The sequence below is a fragment of the Vicugna pacos genome, chromosome 31 (genome assembly GCF_048564905.1).
Source record: "Vicugna pacos chromosome 31, VicPac4, whole genome shotgun sequence".
Lineage (NCBI taxonomy): Eukaryota > Metazoa > Chordata > Mammalia > Artiodactyla > Camelidae > Vicugna > Vicugna pacos.
In genome coordinates this window covers 25859201-25878886 of record NC_133017.1, presented here as the reverse complement: position 1 = coordinate 25878886, position 19686 = coordinate 25859201, and the positions used below count along the sequence as shown (strand labels likewise).

General features: G+C 47.4%; 1 long non-coding RNA gene across 1 annotated transcript; it reads right to left on the bottom strand.

The window, feature by feature from the left end:
• Positions 1-280: 280 nt before the first annotated feature.
• Positions 281-12791, bottom strand: LOC140690567 (uncharacterized). The gene is made up of 2 exons (XR_012065870.1): positions 12538-12791; positions 281-557 (listed from the first exon to the last, which is right to left on the bottom strand). It is a non-coding gene; the product is annotated as an uncharacterized lncRNA (long non-coding RNA).
• Between the last annotated feature and the right edge of the window lie 6895 nt (positions 12792-19686).

Here is a 19686-nt window from a genome sequence, read left to right as displayed (position 1 = left end):
TTGTGCCAACTGCCCAATGCAAAGACTCGCAGAAGACCAGGGGACAAATGGCCCCACCAGGCCCGGGGACGCTGGTGCCTGGACGTTCAGGAAACGGAGGGTTTGCCGAATGAGCTTGGCTGGTAGTGGGACTCAGCGCAGCCTTCCCCCTGGGTGCTCGATACAACCTCGTGTGACCATGTCTTCTAAGCCCCAGAACATAGCCCTGTAATGTGTTTACTTTGCATGCGGTTAGAAATGCTGGAAGGTGGCGGTGAAGGAGAGAGACAGTATCCGAACATAGTTCGTGAAGATGGTTACTGGGAGAATTCCTGACATCTCGTGCAGATGGAGACGTTACACGATTGATCAGCCAACCCACCCGCACCTCTGGCTTCGCACCCAGATTCTGCTAGCGCCAGCAGAGAAGCCGAGGAGTATCGCTGCCTCTGGGAGCTTAAATCCAGCCGAGACGCGCCACATTCTGGGAGGAAGACTGGTGCTTAGAAATCGAACAAGTCGGTTACGGGAAAAGTCCAGGTCGCCCTACGTCCTTTCTCCTGGCCGCTGGAACTTTCCTAATAAACAAAACAAAGGGAAAAGCTTCAACATGGAAGTCAAGAAAACAAGACCCATGGTTAGGAAGTAACGCAAAGGGACCAGCCCCGAGATGCTCTGAACAGGACCCCCGGCAGCGCGAGCACAGCCGTGGAGCAGCAACGGCCGCCCGGCCGCCCTCAGAGGGCCGGCCCCGCTGCCCGGGCGGTGCTCCGGGAGGCGGGAGGAGGTGTGCGGGGGTGAAGGTGGGCGCCGCGGTCGCTGTCCTGGGACAAAGCGGAGACGGGCTGTTCTGGGAAAGCTGGCCGTAGGTTCCCCGCAAATATTTGTCCCATTTTTAACTTCAGTCTCAGTTCCTTAACACCGTGATGCAGCTGCCTGATTTAGCAAAACCTCCCACTTTACTGGGAGCTGCTGGGTCTTCACAGAAACCACAAGCTGCCGTCCAGGCCAGGCTGACCACGGACTGGGCTCTTAGGCGACGCTCAAGTCTGTTGCCATGGATCCTGCTTCCATCCAAACAGAACAACAGTAGCAAGGTTATTTATTTCCCCCCAAGTTCGCTTGCGTGTCTAAACTACATTTAAAAATCTCTGGACGTAACCCCAGTTGGGGTGTGCCCCCTCTCCTCCTCTCTTGTCACCCATGGTCCGACTTCCTTCCGGTGGGGTCAGACAAGTCTTTGGAAAGTCCAGTGAAGCCCCGCCCTGTTCACGTTCACATCCAAGTGACAGCAGCTGACGCCATTTCAGAAGAATGGAAGGCGCCCCAGCAGACGGACGCCTTTCAGCGCAGGCTCGGGCCGAGGGTGAGGGCACTGTGCTGGGGGAAGGCCGGCTAAGCTCTGCTTCTCCTCTCCAGATGAAATGCACAGCGTTCAGAGCTAGCGAGAGCCTGTTTCAAAGGCAAGGATGGTGTGCCTGAAGCTCGGTTGCAGACTGGCTCCATCTGATGATGACAGGTCAATAATGGGAATGGAGAGACCCTGCCTGGACTTACAAAGCATTTGTTTTCAAAATCAAAAGCATTTGTTTTTCTTCCCTAGAGTAGAGTACGTGTAATGTATGTAAAAGGACTAATCACTAATGCGTGTAAAAGGAATGATGGGACTGGAACAGAATCACTTGGAAATCTTTATAAGGATGGTGGGTCGGGCAGGAGTCATTACTAGATGCTGTGGTTGATGGGTGGAACCTGATGCAAAAAGGATATTTGCTGCAGTTTGACAGCATCATCCACAAGACACTAACCACTTGCGAGGTGATGGTGACTTTGCAGTGGACACCAAGGTGATCAAGGTGACACTTCCCAGAGGTGGGAAGAGCTGACACCACGTGCACTGAGCGCAGCATCGTTCACACTGAGGAGCCATGGCCTGAGCCTGTCGTGAGGAAACATCAGGCCTCATTCTCTCTGCATCAAGGACACGAGAGAAGGGAAAGGACAAGGAATTGCTCCAGACTGGAGGAGGCTAAGAAGACAGCTGCACGCAGTGTGTGATCCTGGACAGAGTCGTGGACCAGAAAGGGGATGAGGTGGTATTGGAAAGGCTGGCAATATTGGAATGGGGTCTGCGGGCTGGATGCCAGTGTTGTACTGATGTTAACTTCTAGACTAAGAGGGTTGTACAGTGTTTATGTAGGAGAGGGTCTTTGGGGAGAAAACACATTGCAATATGTAGGAGTATCTGCAGCTGCCTCACAAAGGATTCTGAAAAAGACTAATGATGTAGTGACCACAGACAGAGAGAGAGAAGGTGTGACGGAGGAAGTGTGGTAAAATTTAGACCGTTGTAGGAGATACGGAAGTTTTTATACAGTTCAGACAACTCTTCTGTAAGTTTGATCTGTTTCAAAATGAATTAGTGAAAGGAAAATGGAGAAAATCTGGAAGAAATAGTATCCTGATCAAACAGTATTCCTAATGAGCTTTCTATCAGAATCAGTCAAAAATTGAATTAGCCATTAGCACACTCCACTCTGTCAGGTTAATCATAGTGGAAATATCCAACAGATGGAAATCACAGTTATTCATTTTTAAATCAGGGTCATAATGACATAGAAATTTATCACCGACAGCAAAGCAAAGCTTATTCTCCAAGGATTTCCCAGGGAGACCTAAAGGGTCCAATTTCTTTTTTATTTCACCTCTTTTTTTACTTTAAAAAATAAGATTCTTTCAGTTAAAGAAAAATTTCAAAAATACCAAAAAGTGGAAAAAAAAGAAAATCTAACTGTAGTTCTTCTTAACATTTGGGCCCATTTCCTTCTACTTTCTCTGAAGCAGGCTTTCGTTTTGTTGGAGACAAGTCTGATCACCTTCACGCACACTTTTATCCTCTGCATCTTTCTTCTAGTAACTCTAGGATTTTTCCGAGCTGCCGCCTCGTCTTCCCCAGTTACAACTTCAACGGCTAATGGTGCTCCATCGTGCAGAATGCCCGCTGTGGGCTCCTTGGCCGTCCCTGCGGACGACAGAGCAGGGAAGCCAACAGGGCTTGCGTCCTGGTGTCCATCCACGCTGCTGCTGCACTCCTGGGTCCAAGAAAGTCAAGTTCAAATTACGTCTTTACTAGGGTTTTCCTGTTACTACAACCGAAAGGTGGTGAGAAAGCTCACAGCTCAGGAGTTTGGGAATGGCTGTCAGTGATGGAGGAACCAGCGCCCTGAAGACAGGGAAACTTACTGGCAGGGAGCTGTCTTGTCCACAGTGCAGTGCGAGGCAATGAAAGTAAACGTTTTCATTTGACTTGGGGAGGCGTTCTTCCTTTATCCACCCAAAGCCAGGAGCTTCCATTTATGCCTTTGGGGGTGGTTCTGCGTGGGTGGCTTTGGAGGACGCACTGCAATCGCCTAGCAGCAGACTCTTCCCAGACAAAGAAGCCTGCAAACCCTCCTGCTCGTCCCCGAGTGTCCGCCCTTGGAGATGAAAACAGCTGGTGCTCCCTCACTCGTGCTCCTTGCTCTTGATGGCCTTGCCCATCTCGTCTCATGAAGGGCTTTGCGACAACCAGTGGAGGCAAACAGCGCTCTCGTTATTGTCCTCATTTTGCAGATTTGATAAGTAGGACACAGAAAGTTCAAATGACTTTCGTATTGCACATGCAGAAAGTGGTTTCTTTGCACATATGATTTTCTAAAAGTAAGCATAACGCCTATGTTTGACTATCAGTAGTGGCCAAGAGTACCAGTCCAGTCTGTGTTATCAATAGGTTGTACTATCAGTAACTTACCTGAAAATCCTTGAGTTTTTAGAGTATGGGATATGTGTGTGTGTGTGTGTGAACATTGGCCTAAATCCCCCAGGGATCTTAGTTACCATTTGAAGGACACTGATGTGGAATCCTCTCTCCAGGCACGGTTAGTTAGTATCTGAAGGATCTTAACTTGGAATCCACCTTCCAGAAGCATCTAAGACAAGCCTTCATAGATCGCTATCAGAATCTGCAGTAGCAGGCCCATTGATCTGCACATGGGCTATTAGGAATAATTTTTATTTGATGAAATAAGTGATCCATTATATAAGTTTGGCTGGAAGATCTGAAAAGGTGTTTCCTTATATAAGATTTGTCGTAGTTGAAATCATACTCTATATACTTATTTCCTGAATTTGCACCTACCATCACCCAGCTTATAACTGTGTTAGATTTCCATAAAACTTTCTGGATTTTGTCTCTGATATGTGAGTCTTGTCCTGGGGCCAGTGCTGCATCTACATTCCACCTCCCCTGCTTGCCAATAACCCCAGATCCCTCTTTCTTCATGTGTTCATCTCCTCTGATCATAGGTGACCAGTAAAGCACTAGGATGTGCTTCTGTCCTTTGGAGTCACAACTGACAAGATCCACTTTTTCCTTAGCGGGTCTAACTCTCCTTGTGGACACCATACACGTATTTACTAATATTGAGCCATTCTACTTTGGAATCATCTTCTCAACTATTTTTCCTGGAACAGATTAAACTAATGTTATTATTTTCTCATCCAACATTGCTTTAAAAAAAACAGAAGTATAGTTAATTTACAATATTTTATTTCAAGTGTATGACTTAATAAGTTTTTTCTGATTATGTTCACTATAGGTTATTACAAGCTATTAAATATAATTACCTGTGTTATGCAATATCCTGGTACTTTGCTTCATTCATATTTTAGTTCTAATAGTTTTTGATGGAAATTTTAGGGTTTTTATATACAGTATCATATCTGTAAAGTTTTACCTTTTCCCTTCCAATTTAGATATCTTTTTATCATGAATAGATGTTGAATTTTGTCAAATGCTTTCTCTGCATCTATTGAGACGATCATGTGGTTTTTATCTTCCCTTTTGTTAATGTGGTGTAGCCCACTGATTCATTTGCATGGGTTGAACCATCCTTGTAACCCTGGAATGAATCCAACTTGACCGTGGTGTATGATCCTTTTAATGTATTCCTTCTTTTACCATTGCCTTTCCGCTTGGAACTGCCTTTAATCACTCTCCAAGGTAACCTACTAGCGACACAGTATTTTAGCTTTCCTTCTCCTAAGGATGTCTTCATTTCCCTCTTTATTTCTGGGAGATAGTTTCACCAGATACAGAATTCATGGTGGACAGTCATTTTTTTCAACCCTTGAAAATTACTATACCATTTGCTTTTGGCCTTCACAGTTTCAGATGAGAAAAACCTCTGTCATTTGACTTCACATCCCCTTATGGATAACGTGTCATTTCTCTCCAGCTGTTTTGAAGATTCTTTTCTTTGTCTCTAGTTTCAGCAGTTTAATGACAATGTGTCTTTGGTGTGAATTTCCTTGTGTTGATTCTACTTGAGATTTGCTCATTTTCTCAAACCTGTGGCTTTATTTATTTCACCAAATTTTGGAATTTTTCAGCCATTGTTACCTCAAATACTCTTTCATGTCTCCTCTCTCTCTCTGTTCCTTCTGGGATTCCAATGATACAACTGTTGAACCTTTTATACTGTCCCAGAGGTTGCTGAGTCTCTGTTCATTCTTCTTTAGACTATTTTCTTCCAGATGGTCAAGATTAGCTAAATTCTATGGATCTGTCCTCAAATTGACTGACTCTGTCCTCTGCCATCTCCTCCCTACTACTGAACCCATTCAGAGAGTTTTCTACTTCTGTTACTGTATTTTTCAGTTCTACAATTTTCATTGGGTTACTTTTTATGCCTACTGTTTTTAATGAGATTTTCTTTTAATTTTTTTCAAGAAAATTTTAATTATTTGTCACATTACTGTTATGAAGATTGCTTTAAAATTCGTGTCAGATGATTCTAACATCTGATTCTTCTCAGTGTTGGCACCAGTTAGTTGTCTTTTCTCATTAAATTGTTACTGTCTTGGTTCCTGGTATGCTAGATGATTTTTTAATGATAACCTGGCAATTTTAGCTATTATGTAGGAGACTCTGGGTCCTATTAAAGTTTTAAATTTTATCTAATAATTTTTGTTTAATTTTAACTATTTAGGTTAGGCACACAGGTCCAGGACTGATTTTATAGCAATCTAAATGTTGGGCTTTGGTGGTGATGTTCTGGGATGGTGGTATGTCCTTTTTTTTTTTTGCATTAAATGCATAAATTATTTATTAGCTCTGTGACAGCAATCAATATGAAAACAAATGAAGTGTATCTGTGTGATACACACACATATGTAGAAATTGAGTATTTTTTTTCCTCCCAAGTAGCAACTGCCAGAAAACATTCTACCTTTGAACAACAAAGCACAAAGATGTTCCAACAATTGAAGGTTATAGTTTTGCAAATTTCTTATTGTTCAGTGCATTTAGAAAAGGGACATGGAGAAGACAATCACCTTTCCCAGCCTGGATCTCTTCTTTTTATTGAGTAACAGATTCTTTAAATTCTATAGTGCTTTACAATTTTCAAACGTTTCACACACATGATTTCATATAATCCCATAACTCTTTTTTTCCCGCTCCCTCTATTTTGCCCCATCCCCCTTCCCTCTCCCCACTGGTAACCACTAGTTTGTTTTCTGTATCTGTGAGTCTGCTTCTTTTTTGTTTTATTCATTAGTTTGTTGTATTTTTTAGATGCCACATATATGTGATATCATACAGTATCTGTCTTTGTCTTATTTCACTAAGCATAATTCCCTCCAAGCCCACTTATGTTACTGCAAATGGTAAAATTTCATTCTTTTCATGGCTGAGTAGTATTCCATTTCTTTCTCTCTCTCTCTCTCTCTATATATATACATATATATGATTCTCTATATATGATATATGTATGTGATTTATATATATATATCTCATCACATCTCTATCTAGTCATCAGTTGATGGACACTTAGGTTGCTTCCATATCTTGGCAATTGTAAATAATCTGCTATGAACTTTGGGGTGTATGTATCTTTTCAAATGAGCATTTTTGTTTTTTTCAGATGTATGCCCAGGAATGGAATTGCTGGGTCACACAGTAGTTCTACTTTTAGTGTTTTGAGAAACCACCATACCATGCTGTTTTCCACGGTGGCTGCAATTTACATTTCCATCAACAGTGTATAAGGATTCTGTTTTCTCAACATCCTTGCCAATATTTGTTATTTGTGTTCTTTTTGATAATAGCCCTTCTGACGGGTGTGAGGTCATATCCCACTGTGGTTTTGATTTGCATTTCCCTGATTATTAGTGATGTTGAGCATCTTTTTATGTGCCTGTTGGACATCTGCATTTCCCCTTTGGAAAAACTGTTTATTCAGTTCTTCTGCCCACTTCTGTAATTTTTTTTTTAATGTTGAGTTGTATGTCTCTTCAGTAAGTGGTGCTTGGAAAACTAAACAGCTACATGGAAAAGAATGAAAGAAAAACACTCTCTAACACCATATACAAAAGTAAACTCAAAATGAATTAAAGACCTAAATGTAAGACTGGATACTATAAAACCCCTATAGGAAAACATGGGCAGAACATTCTCTGGCATAAATCACAGCATTGTATTTTTGGAACGTTTCCTAAGGCAAAGGAAACAAAAGCAAAGGGGACCCAATTAAATTTAAAAACTTTTGCATAGCAAAGGAAACTGCTGACAAAACAAAAAGACAACCTAATGTATGGGAGAAGACATTTGCAAATGATATGACCAATGAGGGATTAAACAGCTCCTACAACTCAACATTAAAAAAAAAACAGGGCAAGTCCACACATTCCAGTCACTCAGGACTGGAAGAGCCACGGGCTCCTAGATCGCAAGCAATAAGAGATGGCATTTTTTTAAAAAACTGGCCAATGACAGTGCAGTAAAACTTCTCCAGCAAATGAAGAAAAAGATGAGGCTGCAGATGCGGCCTGTGCACCCCAGCCTGAGAGCCCTAAGAAAGCCTCCAGAAGCAGAGGAGGAAGGGGAAGTGGGTGAGGAAACAGAGGCATAAGATTGAGATCTGCATTCAGGGAAGGAAAACAACTCCGGGTGTAGTTACCGGAGTTTGGGCCCGATCAGAGGCCGATAGACCAGAAACCTATCAAAGTTTTGAGGAAAGCATGTTGCTAACAAAACCATTAATAGAAGTAAAAGTGATGACAATAAAATGCCAAACCTGGGCCTTTGTGGCAGATGGCATTTTCCAAAGTGGCCACACCACTGGCTCCCATCCCACATGCTCTTTTACAGTGTGACCAACACCCGTGCCATCAAGGGACAGCGGTCTGCGTCCTCTCCCCCGGGCTCTGGGCTTGCTGGGAACTGTGTGAACCTGCCATGAGGGGACTTCCATGGCTAGGTCATCATGGGTGACGCATCTGCCTCCTGGTTCTTGTGTGATGTTTGCTCTTGGAACCCAGCCGCTGTGCTGTGAGGAAGCCCAGCATCCCTGAGGAGGCCCCCCTGGGAGGAGCCAGGCCCTCAGTTCCGGATGAGCTTCCAGCCAACCCCAGCAACAACTTGCTAGCCGGTCTGGAAGCAGGTCCTTCAGTGCCAGTTGAGCCACCCCAGTCAACGCCACTCAGCCCTGGTCCAATGTAAGATTTGTGAGCTAAATAAGTGATTTATCTTCTCAAGCCACTAACCCTCTGGGTGTTTGTTATACAGCAGTAGGTGGATCAGAACCACCCAAGAGCAAGACGCAGGCTTCAAAGTCTGTGCATTCTCAAAGATAAGTGTATGCATTCCTCCCCAGCACATACACCATATTTGGCCAATGAAGTGGATGAGAAGGAGCTTCCTAGATATTTATCCTCAAAAACAGGGGAACAGAGAGCTCCTTCTAGAGAGTTTAATTAAGGCTCAGTCAAGGAGTCTGCACTCCAAGGGCAGGGCACCTCCCCAGGGACTGTCTGGTGGGAATCCATTACCACTTTGAACCCATAGCTCCAATGCGTCTTCCTGTCTTCCTTTTTATGAACAAGGTTTTATTGCAGGCATCCTGCCCCACCCGACTGCTGCCATAGGATCCACAGGGAGGAGGGGGTGACTTGACTTTTCAGTCCTAGAGGGATCTCCCATCTGGTCCTGCTAGAGGGGGGTGTGCATCACCTGGACTCTGAGCTGGATGCAGGGTCTTGATGGCATTTTGCATGCTCTCCTTGGGGCGGGATATGAGCATATTCACTGTATGGGCAGAGGGGAGTAACCTGATGGTTTGTAATCGGCGGGGCAGAATTCACAGACGGTATCAGCGCTCACCTGGATTCATATACACATTTCCCAGGCTCTTGAAGTTACGTTGACCGTATGACTGAGTTCTGGCCAATGGAATGTAGTGGGCAGCCCCCCCCCCCAGGCCTGACTCCTAAAACGTCCCACATCATCATCCACATTTTCTCTCCCTCTTCAGTCCCCATGGCTGAATGCAAAGACTTCTAAGACGGTTGAGTCATTCAGTAGAACAAGCCCAGATCCCCAAAAGATTCACATCAGACATGCAGTGAGCAACACTGACCTTTTCTGATGTCAAGCCACTAAGATTTGAGGGTTATTTATTACAGTTTGCAGAGTTAACTAGCCTGTCTAATATAATAAACAGAGTATGAATAGAGGTATTAAAGAGGAAAAGACCCAAATGGATTATAAAAACAGAAAGATGCTCAGCATGCTAAAAATCAAAACAGCACTTGAATACCACTGCCCACATATCAGATTGGCAAAAGCTGTCCACTAATACTGAGGAAAAATAGAAAAATTTCGACATTGGTGGTGGGAGAGTGCAGGGGTCAGAGTTCAGGGTAGAAAACAGACTGGATCTAAATACTTTAGGCGAAAGATTTCCTGCAGATAGCCGTGTTGACAGAACCAGGGGCAGGACAGGGGAAGGATGGGGATGGTGGGGTCGGGGGTGAGGAATGGGCTCCAGGCCGTGTCTCCAGGAACGTCCCACCCAGGAGCGGGGCCGTGGGAGATCAGAAGGCTGCTCCTGGACCCGCAAGATTCAAGAGCAAACTCCTCTATGTGTGTCCTGGATGCAAGGGAGCTGGGGTGGGGTGGCCACGACTGCCACTGCTGACAAACCCCACGTGGCCTAGGGAGGCAGCCGCAGGTGGCAAGATGTGCTCTTCCTCTGACTCTGCCACCACCCTGGAGGGCACTTGACCTGTACGATTACACGTAAAGGGACGCACATCCTCTGACCTCAAAACCCTACTTCCTGGAGAGCACAGGGCCACGCGGTCAAGGGGGTTTTCCAGTACGATTTGTAAGAGCGAAACTTTTGGAAACAATTAACTGTCCCTTAGCATAGGAGTGGATAAGTACATGGTTTACTCACACAATAGAATTACAGAGTGATAAAACAAAATGAACTAGATTTGCTATAGTTAATATGGGTAAATAGCAAAAAAAAAAAACAAAACCAAAACATAATAATTCAGGGAGAAGGCATATGACGAAAGGATATGTGAAGTGTCGTATCAATACTTCATATTTTTTAAAGTACCCAAAGCAATAATCTCCCTTATTTTTGGACACACACATCTGGAGGCCCCGTTCGCGGCACATCAGGACCTATGTCAGCCCAGAGGTCACCTCTGCCCCTAGAGGGCAGGCAAGCAGCGATGGAGGCATTTTCACTTCATTTCTCATATTTTATTTCTTTTTGCTTTTTCGGGGATCTGAAGCATTGATGATAAAATGTTTACATGTTTTGAATCTCGATGGTAGGTGTGCAAGTGTCGGCTGTATCCTTACCTGCATTGTTTGGGTTTGAATGTTTCCTGATTAAAATGAAAATTAGAAAGTATGTTCAGCAGAATCATATAAATAAAAAGAAAGCTGCCAGTAACTGAAATGTGGTTATAATTTTATTTTCATACAATTTTCTATTTTTCACACATGCCTTATAATATTTGTAATTGGCATCAGTATCTATTAGCTAACAAGAAGCAGGAACAAAACCAGTTGACAGCGTTAGCTTTCTTATTTACTGCAACAGGGGAGACCACCCACCGGGGCAACTGTGGGTGATGGCCTGGGGCAGGCGCCATTTAGCCACGATTTAGAAGGTAAGCGGTCTGGAGGCAGACACAGGATGGTCTTGGCCAGATTCTGTAAATGACTCTATCTCAGTACATTTATTTCCATATGAAGTTACAGTGAAATTGGTCTGTGTGCAGTCTTACCTTCGACAGTTACGGACATTTAAGAGAGGAACCGTTGATTACGGGGTAGTTGATGATAATGAGCTCAGCTTCAGTTCCATAAGTAAGACCTTTGGGGACATGGACACTTCACTGTGTCTGGTTTCCCTAATGTAGACTATGGGGTCACACTGAACGGTCTCTAAGAAACCTAGCCATTTACTCTTTCTCCTTGCACCTCAATGACTGTACTTCTTTGCAACTTGCCTACTTGGGTATTTTTTAAATAGTGATTCATTGCACCAGCTTTTGCTTACAGCTCTATTTCTGAGTTTTCTTTTTGAAGAAAAGAATAGTTGATTGGAAAAATACACTTACCATATGATCCTGCAATCCCACTCCTGGGCATACATCCAGAGGGAACCTCAATTCACAAAGACACCTGCACCCCAATGTGCACAGCAGCACTATTTACAATAGCCAAGACATGGAAACAACCTAAATGTCCATCGGCAGATGACTGGATAAAGCAGCTGTTGTGTATTTATACAATGAAATACTCAGCCATAAAAAAAGAATAAAACAATGTCATTTGCAGCAACATGCATGGCCCTGGAGAACATCGTTCTAAATGAAGTAAGCCAGAAAGAGAAAGAAAACACCATATGAGATTGCTCACATGTAGAATCTAAAAGAAAAAAAATGAACTTATATATAAAACAGAAACAGACTCACAGACATAGAAAACAAACTTACGGTTACCAGGGGGGAAGTGGGTGGGAAGGGATAAACTGGGAGTTCAAGATTTGCAGATACTGACTGGTATATACAAAACAGGTAAACAAGTTTATAATGTAGAGCACGAGGAACTATATTCGATATCTTGTAATAACTTATGGTGAAAAAGAGTATGAAAATGAATATATGTATGTTCATGTGTGACTGAAGCATTGTGCTGTACACCAGAAATTGATATAACATTGTAAACTGACTATACTTCAACAAAAAACAAATTAAAAAAAATAGTTGAGTGAGAAAGGGGGCTAGATTTCATCTCACTGCATCTTGCTTAGGGAAGGACCCAGCTGACCACATGGTGGTCATGTGCCCTCATGATAGACACTGTATTTGGTACAAAATAAATAGCTTTGTCATATCTGGCCTGAAAAACACAGATCTATAAAGTGACAAGAACAGAGCACAGCCCGAGTCTTGTGGTATGGAAGCTGGATTTCTCGGCCAAACCCGTGCCCAAGAACACGTGTAATTATGGCCACAAACTTCTCTCTTGTCATTTCTGCTTTCCACTTTTAGCTCTGCCACTCTTAAAAATTATCCACTGGAGATCCCAAGCTCTGCGGTTACTCTGTATTTTGTTTTTCACTTTATCATTTTTATGGCACGAGAACACAGCTCTGAGGAGATTTCCCCTCATCAGACCACTTTAGGAACTTTTTCCATCGAGCTCACCTTTTCCGACATCTCTGTTGTGCAGAATCATCACCCGCAGCAAACCCCAAGTGGTTTTCCAAGACAATCAGAGCCATCAGCAAAGGACGGGGAGAACCTGCGTGCCGAAGGAACGTGGGCACTGAGGAGGCGTGTGCTGATGGAGCAGAGGGGCGCACCCACTTCGCGGCGGGGCTGCCAAGGTCCCGGGCGCACTGGCCACGCCTCCACCCAGCGCCACTGACGTCTCTTGGAGGCCTTCCGTTACGTCACAGAGCTCTGGGGGCTGAGCCCTGGAAGCGAGGAGGACCTCCTGACGCAGCCAGTGCTGAGGCGAGACGAGCGCAGCCCAGGTAGGCGCGAGGCACTGGCTGTTTCCTCCCACTCTCTCCGCGAAACCCCTCTTCCCGGGCGCAGGGTCCGGAAGGGGCCAGCGCCCCGCCACGCAGCCTCGGCGCGGGGGCCACGAGGCCGTCAGCGACCAAGTCGTAGAAGCCACACGATTGGCTCGTGGGCAATCACGTGGCCCGAGCCTGTCCAATCAGGCCCAACAGCACTCAGGGGCGAGGCGCTCGGTTGCTAGGGACGCAGGTTCCCCGCCTGCTCCCCGCCTGGGGGAAATCGGCAGGAGGAGCGCGGAGCTGCGGGCACCGTCCTGGGACGACGAAAGGAAAGCCGCACTTGGGGCGCGCGTTTGAGAAATGGGGGGAGGAAGGTAGGTCCCGGGCACGGCTCTGTGCCCCTGGGTCGGGTGATGCCTGCAGCCAGCCCTGCCTGCGGTCTTTGAGTTGTAAGAGCCAGTAAGTTTCCTTTATGTTTCACTTCTAAGGTGTGAGTGTGGCGACGCTGGGGCCTGCATCCTGGGCATAGCGCTTTAGACCGGAGCCGCTCTGTTCCCCTGGTTGTAGGACGGTCACCAGGCAAGTAGGTCTTGACTTAGGAACTCTGAGCTCTGATCTCATTTAGACGAAAACTGTTGGCTCTCTGAGACTCAGTTCCTCGTGAGAACCAGGGATGGTCGCTCTTGACGTATTTGACGCATGACTCGCTGTGAAGTTAGATGAGAAGGTGTGGCCTTGAAGCCCCCAGCCGGGCAGGGAGCCCCTGTGCGTCCAGTGCCTGCGTGGGGTGTGCACAGGACACTAACGGGGTTTACTACAAGCAGTTTTGGGGAACTTGTCAGAAGTCCTGTAACACTTACCGAATTGAGGGCACCATCTGTCAGAATTGTAAATGGACTGTGCTCCTGCCCAGCAGAACGCCGCCACGTGGACCCCCAGTGGCCCCTGGCTCAGTTATTGCCTGAAGCCACCCTGCCTTTGGTGGGGGGAGCAGTTAAAGAGCCACAGGGTGACGTGTTACCACTCACCCCCTCGCTCACCTCCTGGGACAGGCTCAGGGCAACACTTTGAAAGCCAGTCACCTGGAAGCCAAGCAGGCACAAAGCCACAGGCACTGTGCCCATAAAGGGAGGAAGGCCCCTGGAAGGGGAAAATGCCTCACCTGTGGGATGCCTGGGGCAGAAGGCCCCGTCCCCGTCACCTGTCCACCCCTAGAGCCTGCATTTCTGCTTCCGGTACAGGCGAGTCTTGGAGAGTCTGAGGCTGAGTCTGACCTCCTGCTCCGAGTGTCATAAGGAAGGCAACTGACCCGACAGGCCATAAACAAGGGTTCAAGGGTGTGACTCCGTGGATACTGGGTTATGACTTCTACCCGGAGTGTCTCTCCGAGGCTTGCTCATCAATCCACACAGTTCCTCCAGGAAGCAAGTTATTTTCCGTATTTGGGAAGGAGTCAAAAGACCTGAGAAGTTAAGCAGTTGATGGCAAGCACATCTTCTACCAGGAATGCACGCGCTCCTCCACCCTGCAGGCCGGGGCGGTGCTGCCTGGTGCCTGGCTAATTGCCTCACTAGAGGCCCAGCCTGGCAAGTGCCTTTGCAGAAGTCCCCAGGGTCTGCTGCCTCCCAGCGGCTGGGACTTGTATTGCAGGAGAAGCACGTGGGCATTTATCACCCTGCCAGACTTGCAGGTGCCATGCTGTCCTCCACGCCTGACCCAGTAAATGCAGCGCCACAAGACACTTTCTCCATCTCACCAGCCTGGGCTGGGTTGTATTAACTGCATCTTTTATTTTCTGTATTCTGATGCTTTGACATTGTGGGCCTGCCCGACCCTGGATGAACTGACCCTCTCAGAGTTAGCTAATTCTAAAGAGAGTAATGTCTCTCCCAGGAGTATGCTTTTCAAGTACAGCTGATCAATCCAGAGCGCACACCCCACCTACTTCCTCTCTCAGGCTCTCACGCTGCAGTCCACTAACCACCCACCTATCACCCCAGGATGGATGACCAGGGACAGCCCCCATGCCCTGGAGCCCACTGAAAGATTCACACTGGTCAATCCCAAACCTGTTAACCCTGCCTAGCCCCTTCCTTCCTGTGGAAATCACCATAAAGGCTCTTGCCCGTGATTCCCACCCCCCCCCCGCCTCCTGACTGACCCTGGTGCCCCCCTGTGTGGCCCTGCATGGCATGGAATGGCCCCTCCTCTTGGGAACTATAACTATATTTCAGCGGCAGTCATTTCCTGATCTGATGGCCTCACCATAGTCCAATTTTCTATTAATATCTGTTCTTTTTGAAACATGGGTGCAGTGACTGTGGTCCTCACACAGATTTCACGTTTCAGCCATCCTTCCTGGGAGGGGCTCACGGTGACTCATCTTATGTTTGACAAACATCAGCTCATTGCTTGAAGCTTCAAGTGGCAGAATTTCTCAACTGAGTGGGAAGCCACCATTGACATTGCTCTTTCCCCGTCTCCACGACCCAAAAGATACACATCAGCCTGGAGTTTGGATAAGGAGTTGCTTATTATTCTTGGAAAGATAAGGAGAAAGGAGGCAAGTGTTGCATCAGTGTGTTTGTCCCTGGAGAGCTGTTATCATAACTCTAGCCTCGTGAGGAGGCCGTCTTGTGAACGGGACAGCTGCCCCCGGTTCTCCGTGGATGGGCCACTTCAGAAATGGACCCACGGCAGGCAGCCGTGTCCAGATGGGGACTCGCCAGCAGGGGTGCTCCTGCCATCAGCAACGCACCCGCTGGCCCTACGCAGGGCAGAACTAACTGCCGCTCAGTGGGGCTGGCATGGGGCTTTCGCTTGACTTGTCCCAGTTCGGAAAGACAAGATTTAAAAGGATAAAGTTCAAATATGAGGCAGCCAGACCTGTCAGCTTCATTCTGCACATTATTTAAGTCAACAACAATCATGAACTTGTATGAACTTCCAGGAACAGAACTTCAATGACGTTCCCCCTCCTTGAGCACATTTATTTTAATTTGCTCACGTAGCCACTACATTTTGCCTTTTTATTACCCAGGCTCCGAACAACACCAAATTTCAAACACAGCAAACTTCCAAAATACATTTAAGAAGCTGTTAACTTGGGAGCAACACCCAAAATCAACAAATCAAATGAAGATAAATTGGTCCTAGTTTGCTTGGTTGCTGCTGCTTATGGACTCAGAGAGACAGGGTGGGTTTTACGGATCTTGAAAAATAGTCTAGTGTCACTTTAATTAAGTGGAGCGTGGTGGCCAAACACACGCATGAAATGGGGGATTTTTCCACTCCTGGTCCCCTGGAAGCTCTGGCAGGACAACCGCGAGTCAGCTCTGTAGGAACGGCGGGTCCTCGCTGCATTGTCCGTCTACACCACCTCTCTGTAAAGGTTCAGAGAATTAGTGATGACTTGTAAAGCTCAGCTGAAAACTGCAGCAACACCCCGTGGCTTATTCTTTTCATCCTTCAGGAAAATGAACCTAATTACAAAAGGAATTTGAGGGCGACTTAGGACCTTTACATGTGACATCTCTCTACTAACAGAGGCTGTGCGTGCCTCTCCAGAGTGGTCTCCTAGCAAAACAAGCAGAGGAAGTTTGCTCTCAAAGTCCTCCTGAAGTCGTCTTTGCACCCACTCTCCGGAGCCTCTCCCCCAGACTTCCCAGCTCTGTCTTGTGGAGGGGTGGCTGACTGCCCACCCAGCATCCCTTGTTCCTTTCCTCCTTAGCAGGAGTCTTGAGTTTTTCCTGGGTGTTAGCGTCCAAGCCACAAAGTGAGACTGTTAATCCTGCGTTGTAGCCAAGAGCAGTCAAGCACCCAGTTCTAGACCATGAGACAGTTAGGGACACAGTGGGTAGGGCTTCCAGGAGAGCCCTTTAAAGAGATTGATTCTACTGGTGTTTCCACCTTTCTCCATCCTTCTTTTTTTTTTGTTGTTTTCTTTTTGAACCTGGAATGCATATATGATGGTTGGAGGTGCAGCAGTCATTTGGGAGAATAAGAAAAACTTGAGGATGGAGGCCACGACCAAGGATGAGGGAACCCTGAGGGTGGTTTGTAAAGATCGCAAAGTCAGCCATAGACCAGGACTTAGAGTCATTATGGAATCATTGTACCGGATCTGGATGGCTTTCCTAAGAATTTCAAATCATTTGGGTGGAATTAAGCCCCTAATAAAAAACCTTAAGCCGCAGTTTGATAATAACCCAGTGCCCCCGCAGGTACCTCTCAACCCACCCACATACATACATGCAAAGACACTGGACACTGGTTCCCGGCTAGAACTTGTGCTTCAGACTTTCATTCACTCCGTTGTCTCTTCCCCTTCTACGAAAAGTGATCTACTTTTCAGTAGAGAAGTACTTCTTGGTGTCTCCGAAACAAGGCAAGCTTTTGTACCCAACACTGCCTCCCACTTCGTCCTCTGTTCCCATGGACGTCCCTTCTCACAGTGTCTCTCTGGCAATGCCATGTACATCTTTCAAGACTCAGCACAGACGTGTCCTCTTCAGAAAAGCTCCCTGACCTGCCAGGCAGCATCTGGGCTCCTTTCCTGTGCTTTCAAGGTGCCTCCAGCAAAGCGTGGCACTGGGGTGTGGTTGTCTGTTACCTGTTTCCCTCCCGTGAGCGCAGAAAGGTCGGGAATGGTGCCCATCCAAACAGCCTCTACTCAGTTCCTGGCTCTGTAAGAAATGTTTGCTGAACGAATGCATGAGTGGTTGTAGGATGCACTTCATATTTAGCTGCGTGGATAACTGGATCACTATGCTCTACATGTGAAATTAACACAATATTGTAAATCAATTGTACTTTGATTAAAAAATTTTTTTTTACTGAAGGGGCAAAACCCACAAAGGGACCAGCAAGATCTCCCAGACAGGGCCACTGCCTTCCCGCTTTTGTGCTTTTGTAAAGCGGTTTGCTTCTAGGAAAATGAAACTTACCCCTAAAATCCCATTGGTTCCCAAAAGCTCACTGCCGATTGGTCCATTTCTAACATCTCATTTGCATATGGCACAAACCTAATCTAAAACTAAAAGCCTATAAAGGCCTGTGTAAACCTGCAGGTGGGGTCCAGAGCTTGGAGTGCTAACTCCCCTGGGGGGCCCGCCGGCATGGAACCTGAGTTCTCCAGCCCTCCGAGTGTCGCCGCCTGCTCTCCTGATGGGATTCAGGCCGCTGTCACATCAGTTTAACTCAGTGGACTTGATGGGACCTTAAAGGGTATTTGAAAAGAAAGCCCACATCCTGCCCTGCCCCAGTGTCTCCTGCTCTGTCCCAGTGTCTCCTGCTCTTTGCGAGGGGACCTTAGAAAATGGAAACCCCGTCTCCAGCTGATGGACGAGTCACCCAGAGGGAGGGCAGCAGGACACCGCGCCGTCAGCCCGCCAGACCGTGAGAAGCGGCCCTGTTGTCTTCAGCCACTCAGCCCCGGCCCGGTTAGGTGCACAGAGCTGGTGCTTGATGCAAGAGTCTTTCTCCCTCATTCCTTGTCCTGTCAGGGAGGCACCCAAGCACTTTCTTGCGCCGAGAGAACAGAGGACCTGAGTGGAAGATGAGCATTGGCCTCGGAACTGCATTTGCAGAGTGACCCCAGGACACGGGCTCAGTCGCGTCACCAGCTTCTCTGGCCTCAGTCTCCTCTGCCCACAAGCAGCCTGAGCTGGCGCAGTGAGTTCTCAGAGTGCATTTTGAGGAAGAGAAGGGTTTCCAGCAAGACGCCCGGAGGGCAAGGCCGAGAGCGGCCCTGTAAGCCGGGCTGCGAGACCCTCCGCTTCTGCTGGAGAAGCTGCTCTTGTGCGGGTTTCGCATGTTAGGCTTTTGGATAAAATTTTATCTGAAGAAAGCATTCAGTTGCTTTGAACATGTGAGACTCACTAAGTGCGATCATTTCTAAGGGCCTGCTCTCGTTCGGTGTCTCCCCACAGACTTGAGGGAGAAGCTTGTGTCCAAAGCCCCCGCGGTTTCACCCGCAGCTGCAGAACATGCAGGCATGTGATGGGTGCTCAGCACAAAGACACGGCCGGCCTGCAGGCTCTGGGCAGGGCTGGCTGCCTGCGTGTCGGTCTTCACTTGGACACTGTCTTTTGCATGTCCTCAGTGCAGGACGAGCCGCCTCCGGGATCCCTGCATGCAGCCCGGGGCCCGTCTCTACCAGGAACGAAGGTCACCCCTGAGTCTCTGCAGTGACCGCACTGAGAGAAAGCCGGTGGCAGGGGCGGCCCAGGTGCTTCCCTTTCAAGAAGGAGCTCATCCCTCACATCCGTCAGCGCAGGGGGCTTGGGGCGAGCATCTGCTGCAGGGAAAAGGGAGGGATTTTTACCAGCTATGTCAAAGGGCTGTGTTTCTAACGAGGTGGGTTTGTCTGCCCTTCATCTTGCTCGGCCTCTCAGCGTGCAGATGTCCAACATATGTGCTCAGTCCACAGGGGGCTGGGAAACTGTACAGAAGACTAACAGTGGGGCCAGACCCCTAGGTGTCCAGCACAGCCCACCTCCCTCCTGCAATGCCTACCTCCCACACAGGTCCCCTGTGGTCCCGCTGGCCTGTGGCCCCCGGCCCCCGGTGGAAGCAGGAGGAAGGTCGGTGCCACTGCCCAGCCTCCCATCTCCCTCCACCTCCTTCCTCCTTGACTGTCTCAGGAAAGGGCACGAGGGAGGATGCCCGACCTCAGCAGAGGTTTGAGGACCCAGGGAGGCCACTATGACCTGTGTTCTGCTGATCACCTTATGTGCAACGTTCTGTGGTATTTAAACCACAGCCCCATGAGATGGGGACTAACTGTGTCCAGGCTGCACACGGGAAAGTGTGCCTGAAAAGTCTAGTG